The sequence below is a fragment of the Alligator sinensis genome, unplaced genomic scaffold (genome assembly GCF_000455745.1).
Source record: "Alligator sinensis unplaced genomic scaffold, ASM45574v1 scaffold572_1, whole genome shotgun sequence".
Classification (NCBI taxonomy): domain Eukaryota; kingdom Metazoa; phylum Chordata; order Crocodylia; family Alligatoridae; genus Alligator; species Alligator sinensis.
The window spans coordinates 1,626,561-1,640,201 of NW_005842288.1; the positions used below are offsets into that span (position 1 = coordinate 1,626,561).

At 42.9% G+C, this 13,641-nt stretch overlaps 1 protein-coding gene and 1 long non-coding RNA gene across 2 annotated transcripts in view; one reads left to right on the forward strand and one right to left on the reverse strand.

The window, feature by feature from the left end:
- ST6GAL1 (ST6 beta-galactoside alpha-2,6-sialyltransferase 1) overlaps positions 1-13,641 on the reverse strand; it is a 175,512-nt gene that overhangs the window by 145,299 nt on the left and 16,572 nt on the right.
- On the forward strand, positions 6,076-7,999 carry LOC102373741. Its single transcript, XR_324375.1, has 3 exons — positions 6,076-6,101; positions 7,169-7,300; positions 7,927-7,999. It is a non-coding gene; the product is annotated as an uncharacterized LOC102373741 (long non-coding RNA).

Consider the following 13,641-nt stretch of genomic DNA (forward strand, 5'->3'; position numbering starts at 1 on the left):
GTGAGGGGGAAGCGGGGGAGCAGGAGGAAGCCAGGCAGACCCTACCGTACCTGAAATCTCTGCCAGAGCTGCAGCTAGGGAGCAGAGGGGAGCCTCGCCCAGCCCAGAGAGCATGCCTGGATGCTGGGGGACTCTGATTTAACTTAAGCCAGGAAGGGGTCTGGAACAGACATTGCATAAACCGGTTTGACCCAAATCAGATCAGTCTGATACTACATTCTACCAGGTTTATCTAAAACTGGTTTCAGCCATTTTCAAACCAGTTGATGCACACTGAACATCTGTTCCATTACAGGTTTAAACCAGTTTCTGATCACTTAAACCGATTTATGTGTAATGTTTGTCCCTAGCCCTGATGTCTCCTCTAGCTGTTGAGAAGAGACAAGTGTCCCCCATTCTCATTAATTAAGAAGCTTTGGGAAAAGACTTATGAAACAGGATATCATTAAAAAGCTGTTTACTCCAGGGGAAAAAGGTATTTCATAAGAAGGAAGCAGAGGAAGTAAGATTAGCATGAGATGAATATTTCTGTACAAATGTCTGCTAGAATAAGAAGCATCCTGCCTTTTCATTTTGTACAGCCATTCTTTGCTCATTTGTCAGAGTTCTACAAAGGTTGATACATCCTGCCCCTGCAGAGTCACTGCATCCTGCCTCTGCATGGTAACATAATGCATTTAGGCTTTCTTTTGAAAATAGATATGATTTTTTTTCAACATATTGTGCTTAGAAAGATTAGTGTTAGCAACAGGAGGAATTCAGATCAATTGACCTGATCAAACAGTCCATTATGAGCTCAGTAATGTAGCTCATCAAGTAGATTGATTCAAGCGACAGCATTTCTTCTACAGCCAAGTGGTAGATTTAGTCAAAAGAAAATGTCAATGTCTATCATTTTTTAACAAATGGCTATCTGAAGTCATTGGCCTCATTCCTGGAAATGCTTATATGCATACATACCTTAATTTGGCAATATCTTTTATTGGGACAATTGTATACACATAGAGCTCATCTATCAAAAAATATTATATAAAAAAACCCTTTGCTTCTCACATATTCCCTGGACCATCACAGCAAATAACAATAACACTCCAACCTTACATGAGTAATTCATTTATTCATTAAATGTATTCATGTGAATATAGTAGCACTACTTGTATGAGACAAGAAACATACATGTACACAATTATAGGATAGGGCTTCTATTGGTATCCATAATGTTTTAGGAATATAAATGCCACCTTCTTTTCCTTGTTAGTAACCATACATACCTAATGGAACTTAGTTATGGAAGTACATTTGTATCAAGTAGACACATATTAAGCCCCTAAAAACCAGAAATTAGTGATGGGTTAATTCATGTTGCTGTACCTCAAAACCTATCAGTTGAAAATATAACCCAGACTTCAATGCTTTGGGGGTTTTAGGACTGATAATAAGGAACAAAGGAAAAACAGAAAGAAACAAACAAATGTTATTATAGGCTGAAAATAGGTAGCAGACAGCAAAGACAAACAGATTCAAAGAAGCATTGAAAATACACAGAACAGAGAAGGAAGAAACTTTAAAAGAAAAAATAAATGCAACGGAGATAATTCTTTCATCACTTCCATTCTTGTGAAAGAAAAAAAAAAGATGAGACTCAGACCCAGTTATTCCATCATAGATAAGGGATTCATATGTGCTATCTGAGATTTTGGGAGTGTTCCCAAGAAATAAAAAACCCCACAGGATTCCAAATTTAATTGTCTTTATGCAGCTTCCAAGACAGGTTTCTTTCTGTGAGATAAATAGTTATACTGAGCACTTAAACTATAGCTACTCTGAATTTTAGAGCAAAATAACTGGAGAAAAAATATGCTAGAGTTTGATTAATATGCTAAAGTTTGAAATTACTCAAGATCCAGACTGAACTTGCTGTCCCCAAAGGAAATGCCTTGTAGTAAGATATTGCAATCAAGGATCTTTAAAAAAAATGTAAGGATGACAAATTGTTATTAGAACAGAACAATTTGTAGGGATGGCAGACAGGGTCCACTTAGGGAAATGCTATATCCTTAATTGAACTGCATCATAAAACAAGGTATAAAATGAGCTAGTCACCAAGAAACTTGCACTGGGTAGAGAAGACTAATACATCACTTTCTCTCTTTCAAAACAAATAGAGGCTATGTCTTAAACCCAATTATTTCTCATAGCTATTACAATACATTCATATTTTGAGGGGAAGGTAGGAAACAATAAAACCCATAAACAAGAGGGAAAAGGAGAAAGACAAAGACAGACAGACAGACAGGCAACAAAGATACCAAGCACAAAATCTGCTGCATTATCTTTGGCAAACGTCAATATTTGCAGGCTCATCACAAATTAAAATGACAAATCCTTAAGCAATTATTTATGTTCAGAGTCTAGTAAAAATATTTGTAGAGCCAAAGCCAAGTAAAAAACAAACAATGATAGAAAGGCCAGATTCTGCCCTGTACAGCTCCAATGTTTGCTGTTTCTCAGTAATTGCCAAATGATTTGGATAAATAATTTTCATGCTACATGGCTCCCTTTTAGCTGATGTAGATCAGTGTAGCTCCATGGACATCAATGAAGAAATGCTGCCTTATATCGCTCCACAACTTGCTCTTGTACTGGCTGTTTTGACCATTCATTGGTTTATGCTTGGTTGCCTACAGGGAGTCTCAGAATATCATTTTTGGTCACAGTTTAAGAATTGAAACCTATTTTCGGTTTAAACAGGAGAATACTGGTAATAGTGAATAATGAATAGTAAATCATGAATAATGAATAATGGGCCTCCAATAAGCAATTCTAGAATTGGGGTCATTTTCCTAAATATCCAGTGATGGTTTGGAGAGTTACAGCTGCATGAGGACAGATGGGAGCAACAAGATGGCTTGGCACATTGCTTTGGTAGATAGGAAGGGGAGGAGTGAGCAGCAGTGAGCACAAAAGGTTAGTAGCAAGCTCACATGAGCAAAGACTTAAAGGACAGGAAGTCAAAATGGGTCTGGAGGCAATCAGAAATCAATGAAAGTATTTGGAAATGGATGGCATTATTTGAAGTGGCAAGCATGAGGTGGTGTACCCAGCACTGTGGTGCATAAACTGAGGCACAGCTAGCAAGGAAACCAGTTAGATATTGTATCCAGTATGATTGGCTTCATAGAAAAACCACACACCAAAGGAAGTAACTCTAGCAAAATGGTTACTGCAGTGTTGTGAAGGAGGAGCTTCTTCATGCTGACTGACTGCTCTGTCATGACCTGTTGTGATCCTGCTGTACTTCTAACCTGAGACATGGGAGTGGCATGGAGCTGGAAGAAGAAAGCCTGTAGGTACCAGCAACAGGGCAGGGGCCAGACAGAAAGAGGGAGTGGGGAGAGGGCAGGATGCAGCTGCTGTTCTCTCTGATTCATGTCTGCTGGTGTTTCTGTTTCTCTCCACAGGCTTAAGAGCACCTTTGTACTTTGTCTGATTGATATCAGTAAGTCCAGTGAGGGGCCCTGTTTATACTAGAGGAGAGCAGGAGCTTTGCAGTTGAAGGGGTGAAAGCCCTTTGAGCCTTAAGGCTGGGGACAGACATTACACATAAACTGATTTAAATGATCAGAAACTAGTTTAAACCTGTAACAGAACAGATGTTCAGTGCATATAAACCAGTTTTGAAATGGCCCACACCGGTTTAAGATAAACCTGGTTGAATGTAGTATTAGACTTAACTGATTTGGCTCAAACTGGTTTATGCAATGTCTATGCTAGACCCCAGGCTGATTTCAGATAAGCCAGACACCCCCAGCATCCCAGCATGCTCTCTGGGCTAGGCGGGGCTCTCTGCTTCACAGCAGCGGGGGGGCCTCCCCTCTGCTCTGTGGGGAGAGCTCCTCCTGCACAGACTTGCAGACACGGTAGGGTCTGCTGGCTTCCCCATGTCCCTCCCTCCCACTTGCTATTTAAGAAGGGATCCTTTCCTCCCCTCTCCCACAGCACAGACCATAGCCAGAATGTGGTATGCTAGCTAGTGCTGTATAAGGCTTCAGCAGAGACTGCAGACACAGCAGGGTCTGCTGGCTTCCCCTGCCCTACCCCACTCTTCTGCTCAAGCAAGAAATCCCACCCCCACACACTTCCTCCCTCGCATCTCCCACAGCACGGACCTCAGCCCCATGGACCTCAGGCATTTGGTGTGCTAGCTAATGCCGAGTGGTGTCTCTGTGTATGTCTCTCCAATTTCATTGGGCCAGGCAAGCAGACATAACAAGGTTTTTGGAGCTAATCAACAGGTCACCTTGGTAAACTGTTTATGAAGAGTTTGAACTAATGGGAGAGAAGCTATTGTTTTGCTAATCAGGTGATAAAAACTCTTATCAGCTCTGGGCTACCTTGCTGGCCTGTCAGTTTGTTGCAGACAATCTGACAAGCAGGGAGGCAGATAGAAAACATGGGTGACCGGTGCTGCCTTAGTCAGGGGAGGCACATGCCTCCCCAGCGACCAGTCAGCGACTGGGGGGTGTCTCCCAAAAGGCTCTTTCGCTGACTGGGGGCAGGGTGGGGGTCAGCTGCAGCTGCTTCTGGAAGTGGCTGCAGCTGCTTCTGGGAGCGCAGCGGTGCTCCACTCCCTGGCCAGCGCTTAAGCGGCAAGTGCAGCCAGTCGGGGGTGCACCAGTACCCCCATGCACCCCCTATGTGTCACCACTGATTGATACAGAGCTTGTCATCAACAAATGCATGCACTGCACACCCTCTTTGCCTCAGAGTGCTAGCAAGGGTCTAGGGGCTGACAACTCTCCCACCCCCTGAGCAGCAGTGGAGAAAAGCCTGGCATGGTGCAGGCCTAATCCACTCCCTTATCTCCCTAATGAGAAATCCTGCTGGGGTCTGGCCATGCCCCTCTCAGCTCAACTCTGTGCAAGGGAAGGGAAAGCTGCTCTAGCGCCCCCCTCCTCCCCCGCCGTGCTTCTAGCCTGAGCCACTGCAGGCACGTGCCTGAATTTCCTTAGTCCAGAAGGATTGTCCGTATGGTTGGAAACTGGTTCAGGCTCAGGCTTTTTGAATGTCTGTCCTTAGCCTAGAGGGCCAAAAAAGTTGTGATCATTCCCCTCATGCACATGGAATTCCATGTTCCTAAATGCAAAAGGAATGGAGTTTGTAATCTGTTTATACAACTGGAGTTAAATTGTGGGAAAAGAAAAAAACAAAGAAATTTCCCGCCTTCCTAACAGTCTCCCAATGACATCCAGTCCTCATCCAGGGTCTAGCAAAGCTGGGAGTAAACACATCCTTTTCTTTCCCCTATATGCTAGTTACTGTTTGAGCTCTAGTCTAGATGATGACAGAAAAGAATTACTCAGGAGAGTACAAATTAGAGAGGGTACTGTCTATACAACTTTTTTGTACTAGATGGCAGGATCTGCTGACATGGCTTTCTGTAACTTTCTCCTTGACAGAATCCCAGCACTTTGTCTTGGTGCTTCTGTGTGAATAAGTAAGAAGGAAGAAGATTGCAGCCCCTCTCAAGTTATACATAGGTGTAGCTTACTCTAATAAATATTACTTTTCCATGTTCAGAGAGAGAGAGTGATGGAGAGAAAGCAGATCTACAGGCAGTGGGCTTGGAAATCCCAACACTGTAAACTGCTTTCATGTGAACAGAAGGCAATAAGAAATAAATTCCCATTTACTCCAGCAATTGATAATCTTGCCAAACCACAAGAGCTATTTTATATTCAGTGTATAAATTTGACTAAATATCTTACATTGCTTCTGGGACACATGTAAGGTTAATACAGGACACCATTAGGTTGTATTGTAGGCCAAATTCTGATCTTTTTGATTAGTGGACCCAGGTATGGCTCTATATGCAATGCATCATGCTGAATTTCCTTACATTTCACACCTGACAGTTTGCTTTGCTTTGAATTCCCCAATCTCTGGCTCTCTGTGACCTGGAAAACATGTCCCTTCCCAACTCATCATCTCTTTAAGAGACTCTTCTATCAGAATTGACACAACCTCTGGAAAGCTCATTAGGAAGGGGGCCAGGGCCTCAAGGATGCTGTAGTACAGAGATTGAAAAGAAGAGAGAAGCAGTGAGTTGAATTTCCACTAAGAACCTACGTGCAGCTATCTAAAAAGAATACAGTACAAATGATTATTCTCCCTCTGTTAGTCAAAAACAGCTAAATGAGAGACAGAGAGAGAGAGAGAGAGAAAGAGAGAGAGGCTGGGTTGGTTTTTTTTGTCCTAGGTGATGTAGAGTAGGGAGGAAGAGGAGAGAGAGTTTTACTTCCAACAGAAAATGGAAAGAGTCTGAACAGAAGCCACAACAAAATTTCTTAAAACCTGTTTCCTTTATTCCTAAATGACTCTTTTTTAAAATCCATTTCTTTCTGTTGAGGAAAACTCTTTATATTGAGAAACTGCATCATCTATTTGTAATATCAAGAGGGAAGATAGAGTTGCAAAAAGAGAAAATGGAACTTGCCGCATAATTACAGTTGATTTTCTAATTACCTTTTGTGACTGAAAATTACCCTTTCCATGTGAAGTGTATTACCTGACTGCATCAAATGATTTTACCCCCTTCTAGTAACTATAATACAAGTGTTGAAGGTTTGGAGCAAAAAGGGACACCTTCAGGTGAAGGTTAGAGATGCTGAGATGGGGTCATGTGCCTGCAGTGGCAGATGGGACCTGATCTCTAGATGCTTAATACCCATTGGACTAAGTCTACTGCATGTTAGTACAGCTAGCAAAAACCATGCTAATGCACAGTAGACTTAGTCCTCACAAAAAAGTGTTTGTTTACACTAATGTGCAGCAACGCTGATTATGGCACCTTAAGTTAGTAGTAGTACCTGTTATTATAGGTACTAAAGTTAATTCTTCATAATTATAGCAAATTAATGAATGTGTAGATGCTCCCAGTATCATTTTTCCTGGCATATTGGTAATGACATAAAGCTTCTGCTCTGTAGATTTTTCGTTACTAGAATGAGGAAGATGCTGCTGATGCCTGTCTTTCAGTCCTGCTGGGAAAGAAGTTAAATAAAAATACTCAGTAGAACTAAAAACCTGAAATAGCAGCTGTGTTTAATGGTACAAGGTTTTAGTGACAGCAGGAGCATTTCACTCACTCTGGCTCTGATCCTTTAAGGCTCAGTCCTGCAGGGTTTCTGCAGTGTTGTGATGAGAACATAAATACTGTGCTGGCCTGGGGCCAAGATGTTCAGCTGGATCAAGTCCTGGATGTGCAGCAGGGAAGGTTTTGGTGTTTCCACACACAACTGTGAGTACAGTGTGTAGCATGTATGTAACTGGGAACCATCCTCTCCACAGAACAACAGCAAGCCTCAAGTGCCCTCTACAATCAGTCCTTTATTGCCAGGAAGCCAAGTTAATAAAAGAAGTGAGAGCTCTAGGCATAAAACTGGGTCTGAGGAGATAACTAAACTAATGAGGCCATTAACTCTATTTGCTTCGATGGGGCTTCCTTGTGTTACTAGACTGGAATAAGTTTGTGATCCTACAGTAGCATGCTGAGGGATGCAGATTTGCATTTCCTGAGTCCTGATCACTGCTTTTAACTTTGCATTAAACTATTGCAATCAAAACTTGGATAGAATAAAAATTCACTGCTTCAGATTATTACTTTTGTTTTAAAGGCATAAGGATACCTATCTCCAGAACTATCAACAGCAATCTTATGGGACATAAAAATGTATTGAGTTGTCAGTTATCACATGAAGACTCGGTAATTAAACATTGTCCTGCCACTGACCTATCAATTTACCAGTTTCTAAATGTAAATGCATGTATGCATGCATTTTATAAGGATGGTTTTGGCAAACACAAATACATTTTGCAAATGAATTTTGAAGCTGGTTTTTTGCTTTTTGTTTTTGTTTTTTTAAGGTACAAGTCACCAAATGATGAAACCTAAAACGCAGCATTTGCAGTAGCAGAAAAGCAAGCAACTCTCCACCAGTGCTACTGTTTTTCAATTGGAAGCTCACAGCTGGTCACCTTGCCATTCCCCACTAGGAAATTAATTTGAGCTCCATCCTGTAAAGTGCCGCTACCAAGCATTATGCCTTTGGTCCAGTGCTCACTAAAAGTCAGAATGAGAGTCCTTCTGTAACACAACCGCGTGTTGCTTTTTTTTTTTCTTTTCTCCATATATATGAGAGGGAGAGAGAGAGAGAGAGAGAGAGAGAGAGAGAGATGCATTCCTTCCCTTCCCCAACTATTTCTGACTTTTCCTCTCCCTCTCTATTCCCTATAGATAATTATAAGTAAGCTAAGATACAGGATAAGCTTTAACATTTTATTTTAGGAAGTAAGTTTTATTTTTCTCTCCCCTCTTTGCAAATAAGTGCCCTGCTATTTTGATATAGATATCCACTGTTTTATAAGTGATAATTATTATGTTTGTACTGCTTTTATATTGTGTGATTACTGTTTTAGGCCTATATATGTAACTTAAAATAAGTCATGTCAAGTTTCCATCTTGTAATGTCAAGCCTCCATCTTATCCCCATGCCCAGTTGTGTAACCTATGACTCATACTACCCCTCCTATGTAACTTGGTTCCTGAATGAATGGGGATGAATGAGGGTGTTTGAGAGACAATGGCAGTAGGTCTAAAAATAGCATTCTCTGAATGACTGAACCATCAACACCAATACTTGGACCAACGACTCAGCCATTGGAACCACCCTCAGCATTCAAGAAACAAAAGATGAGGCAATCCACCATTGTGCCAAGGCTGTACATGCTCAATATGAACATCTGGAGCCCTCTGGAACAGGACTGACATTGCCTGGACAGACCCGCCCATAGGAGATCAGAGGTACTCTGCCCCATAAAAAGGGGTAGTGAAGACTGACTCCTTGGGAACGCCATTTCCATCTGGACCAGACCAGCTCCATGTTATATCTACCCCAGAGGCCCTGCTGGCGACCTCCTCTGGACAACACCAAGCTGAAGGAGACCCCAACTGACCATTGAGGACCCACTTTCAGCCTGGGGTAGGTAGATATCACCTGCATATTTCCTCCTCCAATTTGGACTCTCTCTCTCTCTCTCTCCTCCCGGACTTCAGCCCCTGCACCAAGCCTCTTTAACCCCTGCTGCCATTTTGTGTGTATGCGCACACGTGCATGCGTGCGTGCGTGTGCACACAAAGGAACTAATAAAATATCGTGTCACCATCTCCCCTGTTCAAGAAAACCACTATCATTTGTAACCACGAGTTGCGTTGTGTTTTACTGAGCTCCGGTCCCTTCCCGATCTTAAATTCCGGTCTCTGTCTCTCTCTGCTCCAGTTTCTACCTCCCCGCCCCCAATTTTCCTGATCTCTCAATTCTGTCTCCCTTTTTCTGCCACCTCTCAGCTCCTTTTTGTCCCTTTTCTGCAAGCTCTTAGCCCTGTCGCTTTCTGCAAGCTGTTAGCCCTGCTCCCACCACTTTTTGCATCCTCTCAGCCCTGTGGCTTTCTTTTCACATCTTCTCAGCCCTGTCGCTCTCTGCAATCTCTCAGCCCTACTCTGTTTTCCTCTCCCCATGTACCTCTCAGCTCCTCTGTAGTCTCCTTGCCTTCTCCTGGGCATAGCTCCTTTGCTCTGCCAGCTTTCTGCTTTCAATTAACACCAATTAACCTTAAGTTATCCCAACTTCCCTCTAGTCTGTTGGTTCTAATCCCGGCACTGGCAACTTTCATCTCAGTCTCCACCTGAAGTAACCCCAAGCCTTAGCTCCTCAGCTCAGCTCTCTCTAAGTCTACCAGTACTAATCCCAGTCCCAGCAACTTTCACTCCCTACACTTTTACTCTCTCTCTCTTACCTTAACCTTCCCCCAGGTATCCCAAGTACACCAAGCACATAAATACACACCACACATCAGGAACTCACCTGTGTATGTGTGTAAGTGAGTGGTATGTATGTGAACTGATATACATGTATATCACTGTGTGCATGATATATGAATTAGTGATCCATGTATGTGTATTGGGTGTGCAGGTATTGGTAGTTGATTCTGGTCTAATTTCTTTTAGTGTGTATAGGTGCTTGAATTGGCGATAGGTGTGCATTTGCCTAGGCTGGTAATTTTGGATGTGTATGTGCCTAGATTGAGTGAGAGAGAGAGAGAAAGAGAGAGTGTGTGTGTGTGTGGGGGGGTGCATGTACCTAGAGCATGTGTATGCACCTAGTATATGTGTATATACCCAATTGATTTTTGAGTATGTGCATGTGCAATTGTATACCATGCCCTCCTGTCTAACAGTGCAATATTGAGATCCTGAGGGTTGGCCTGACCCCACAGGGCAACACTTCCAATGATTTCAGAATCCATGCTCTTTCCAAGCGTGTGAAAGATCAGCCATTTGGTTCATTAAAACCCTCCAAAATGGACTATGAATAAAATATTATCACTGCTGACATTGTCTTTGTTCCCTTTGTGTGACCTCCTTTAACACAGACAAAACAAAGGCTTGATTTATTTCCAGAAATAAAAACTTAATTGCTAAAATCAATCACATTGCAATTTTAATAGCAAACAACCAAGCAGTTAAAAATAATGGAAGTGAATGGTTAAAATAAATCTGTTATTACCTACATAATAACAATGTACAGATTTTCAGTAGAGAAAAAATGCATATTGAGTGTATCCTTAATATATAATGTTCATATTTCTTTTTCAAAATGGAAGTTAGCTGTATTTATTGGTTGAAATTCCCAGAAAAAAAGTGATGGTATTCATTCAGGGCCATAGTTACAGTTTGTGATGAATTATACATTCTTCTTGATAAGAAAAATTTATTACATGGGTAGCATAAGATGTATAATGCATTTAACTAATCCTTCTTGCTTTGAGTCCTGGAGTTTGACAAGTGAGGGGACAGGTAAAAATACTGACCTTACTTAGCACCTGAGAACATTTTGATTTTGGACACAGCTTTTAAAATTTCAAATAACTAGACTGAGACCAGTTGGCAGACTATTGCATTTATAAAGGAACGAGTAGCTGGCAATTAAGCAATAGCATCCTTTCATCTACGAGAGATGGTGGATATTTCAGCCTATGACGTACATGGTTTGCATTGTCTCATGTGACTGAATAATTCAGGGGCAGGCAATTATTTTGGGCAGAGGGCCGCTTACCAAGTTTTGGCAAGCTGTCAAGGGCAGTGTGGATAACCCTGCCGCTTGACAGATGCCCCACCCCCTGGTCACCATCTTGGGACTGGAAGTCCCGCCCCTAACCTCTGACCTTTGCCACTGGAAGCCTCTCCCCATTCTCCTAGGAGTACTCCTTTGGGGAAGAGGGTTTGTCATCTTAGAACAGGAAAAAAACCCGCAAATTATATACTAAAAATCAAACACCCATAATAACATAGTTTAATTTAATTTTTTTTTAAATTGTGTCCCGATTCGTGTGCATTTGTACTGTATATGTAAAAGTGATTGCATAATAGCTCAAAATGCAGTCTTCATTTTGTATAGTGTGTGGGGTGTGCAGGAGTGTCAGGGGGTACGGGTGGTTTGTGGGGATGTGTGTGTGGGTATGGTATTTGTGATTGTGCATGAGGAAGGGTGTGGCTGTGGGGTTTGGGGGGAAAGGTCTGAGGGTATGTGGGGTATACATGGGAGCCCCCTGTATGCGCCCCCCTGAGCCAGTCAGCACCCACCCCCACCCTGCAACAGCCCAGAGCCCACGCACCCTGTGGTACCTCCCTGCCACCACCAATGCACAGTCCCAGTGCACCCCGCACCCACTCTGCATCGCCTGGCTGCATGCAGCGGTAATGGCAGGAACCAGTTCATGCAGCCATGACCCTGCGTGCCTGGCGCCGACTCCAGGTGCACCTGATGGGGCTGAGCAGCAGCAGTGGCAGCAGCAGAACCTGGGCAGAAACTGCTGCTTGGTATAGGGAAAGTGGTCCCTCCCCTTCACTGCCAAAGGGCAGTTTTTGCTGAGGTTGCCCAAAGCCTGCACCAGGCTGTGGTGCAGCTCCTTTACTGGCACCTGTGAGCTGCCCTGCAGCTGCTCCACACTGTCACTGCTGTCACACTGGGCAGCCCAGAGGCGGTGAAGGAGCTGCACTGCAGCCTAACACAGCGAGGGTTCCATGCGGCCACAGGAGAAACTGCCCAGCAGTGGTGAGGGGGAGGGACCACTTTCCCTGCACTGAGCAGCAATTTCTGCCCAGCTTCTGCTGCTACTACTCAGCCCCAACAGGTGAGCCCAGAGCTGGCACAGGGCCCTGGCTGAGCAGCAGTGGTATGGGACAAACTGCTGCTCAATGTGGAGGAAAAGCAGCCCCTCCCACTGCCAGCGCTTCCTGGTGCAGGTGCTTGGAGGCCATGCAGGGCTGTCCTGTGTCTGCTCTGTGCTGTCACTGCTGCCCCGTGGGGCAGCGACACAGTGGAGATGCAGGACAAAGTATACATAGAAGGGACAGACAGTTCACATTTCGGGCCTGTGAAATCTTGTAAGCTTACAGAGCCCAGGTGCACTCTAACAAACAATATTGCAATGTTGATAATATGTAGAATTGGAAGTGCTGGATAAATGCAGATATTGTTATTGCCCACTATTAGAGTGAAAATAGGCAATCTATTCAAGGCAAGGCTGTTGTTTAGCCAAGTTTTACCAGTGTAAGACCAGACCAGAAAACAAACTGTGATTGTGAAATCTGAAACATATTTTCAAGTCCATGTGTGGCCCTACCATTTATATTTCATGCTGAATTATTCATGTTCAGTGTCACCTAACTGTGGAAAATGAGTCTTTATAATTTGCGTAGCATAAAGAAAATTATTACTGGAAGATATTTGTTTTAATTTATTTATTTAAAATTCCAAAAGTTGGCACATATGATGTTAGGCTTAATTGTTTTATTTGTTGTATTTTAAACACACTGTTTTAAACGTTGCAATTTGTCACCAAAACATGAATAGGTGGATACAAGTGCTGCATATATTTGTGCTACCATGAACTGTCATGACAAAAATACACGGCTCAACCCCCACGTCCCAACCCCCACCCCAAAAAAAAACAACCCCACAGTACTCTATGAAAGACTGACATATGCTGTGGTTGAGACAGGATCCTGTTGCATCTTACTGCTGTGAAGAAGACTCAAACTGGTGAATCTGGGGGAAAGTTTCAGAGCAGGATTTCAGACAATTCCTTGGTAAGCACAAAGGAATAACTCAAGTTTTTCCTTGAGTCTTGAAAAAAAAAAAAAAAAAAAAAAGGAACAAAGCCATTTGCTGGAAACTATTTTCACACCCTAAGCATACATGCAATGGCAGAGGTTTATAACATGTGTCTGTCTACTCTGCCAGTCCTGCCTGCATGCTGTCAGAATGTGCTGGGTCTCCCTGAGGAAGAAGAAAACAGACAAGGAAAAGAGAAGATGAAAGAAATTATTTTTCTACAAGGTGAGGGTTGCCTCACCCAGAGAATTGCAATGAGCCCTAGGAACAAGTTTTGTTGAGAGAGCAGCTAAATCTCTGAAAGTGCAGGAAATGCCACAGAGAGGTGTGGGCAAGCTGCTTTAGAAGGAGCTGTACGGAGAAATTAGGCCATAAGTAGCAAGAAGACCTAGATCTTACTGAGAGA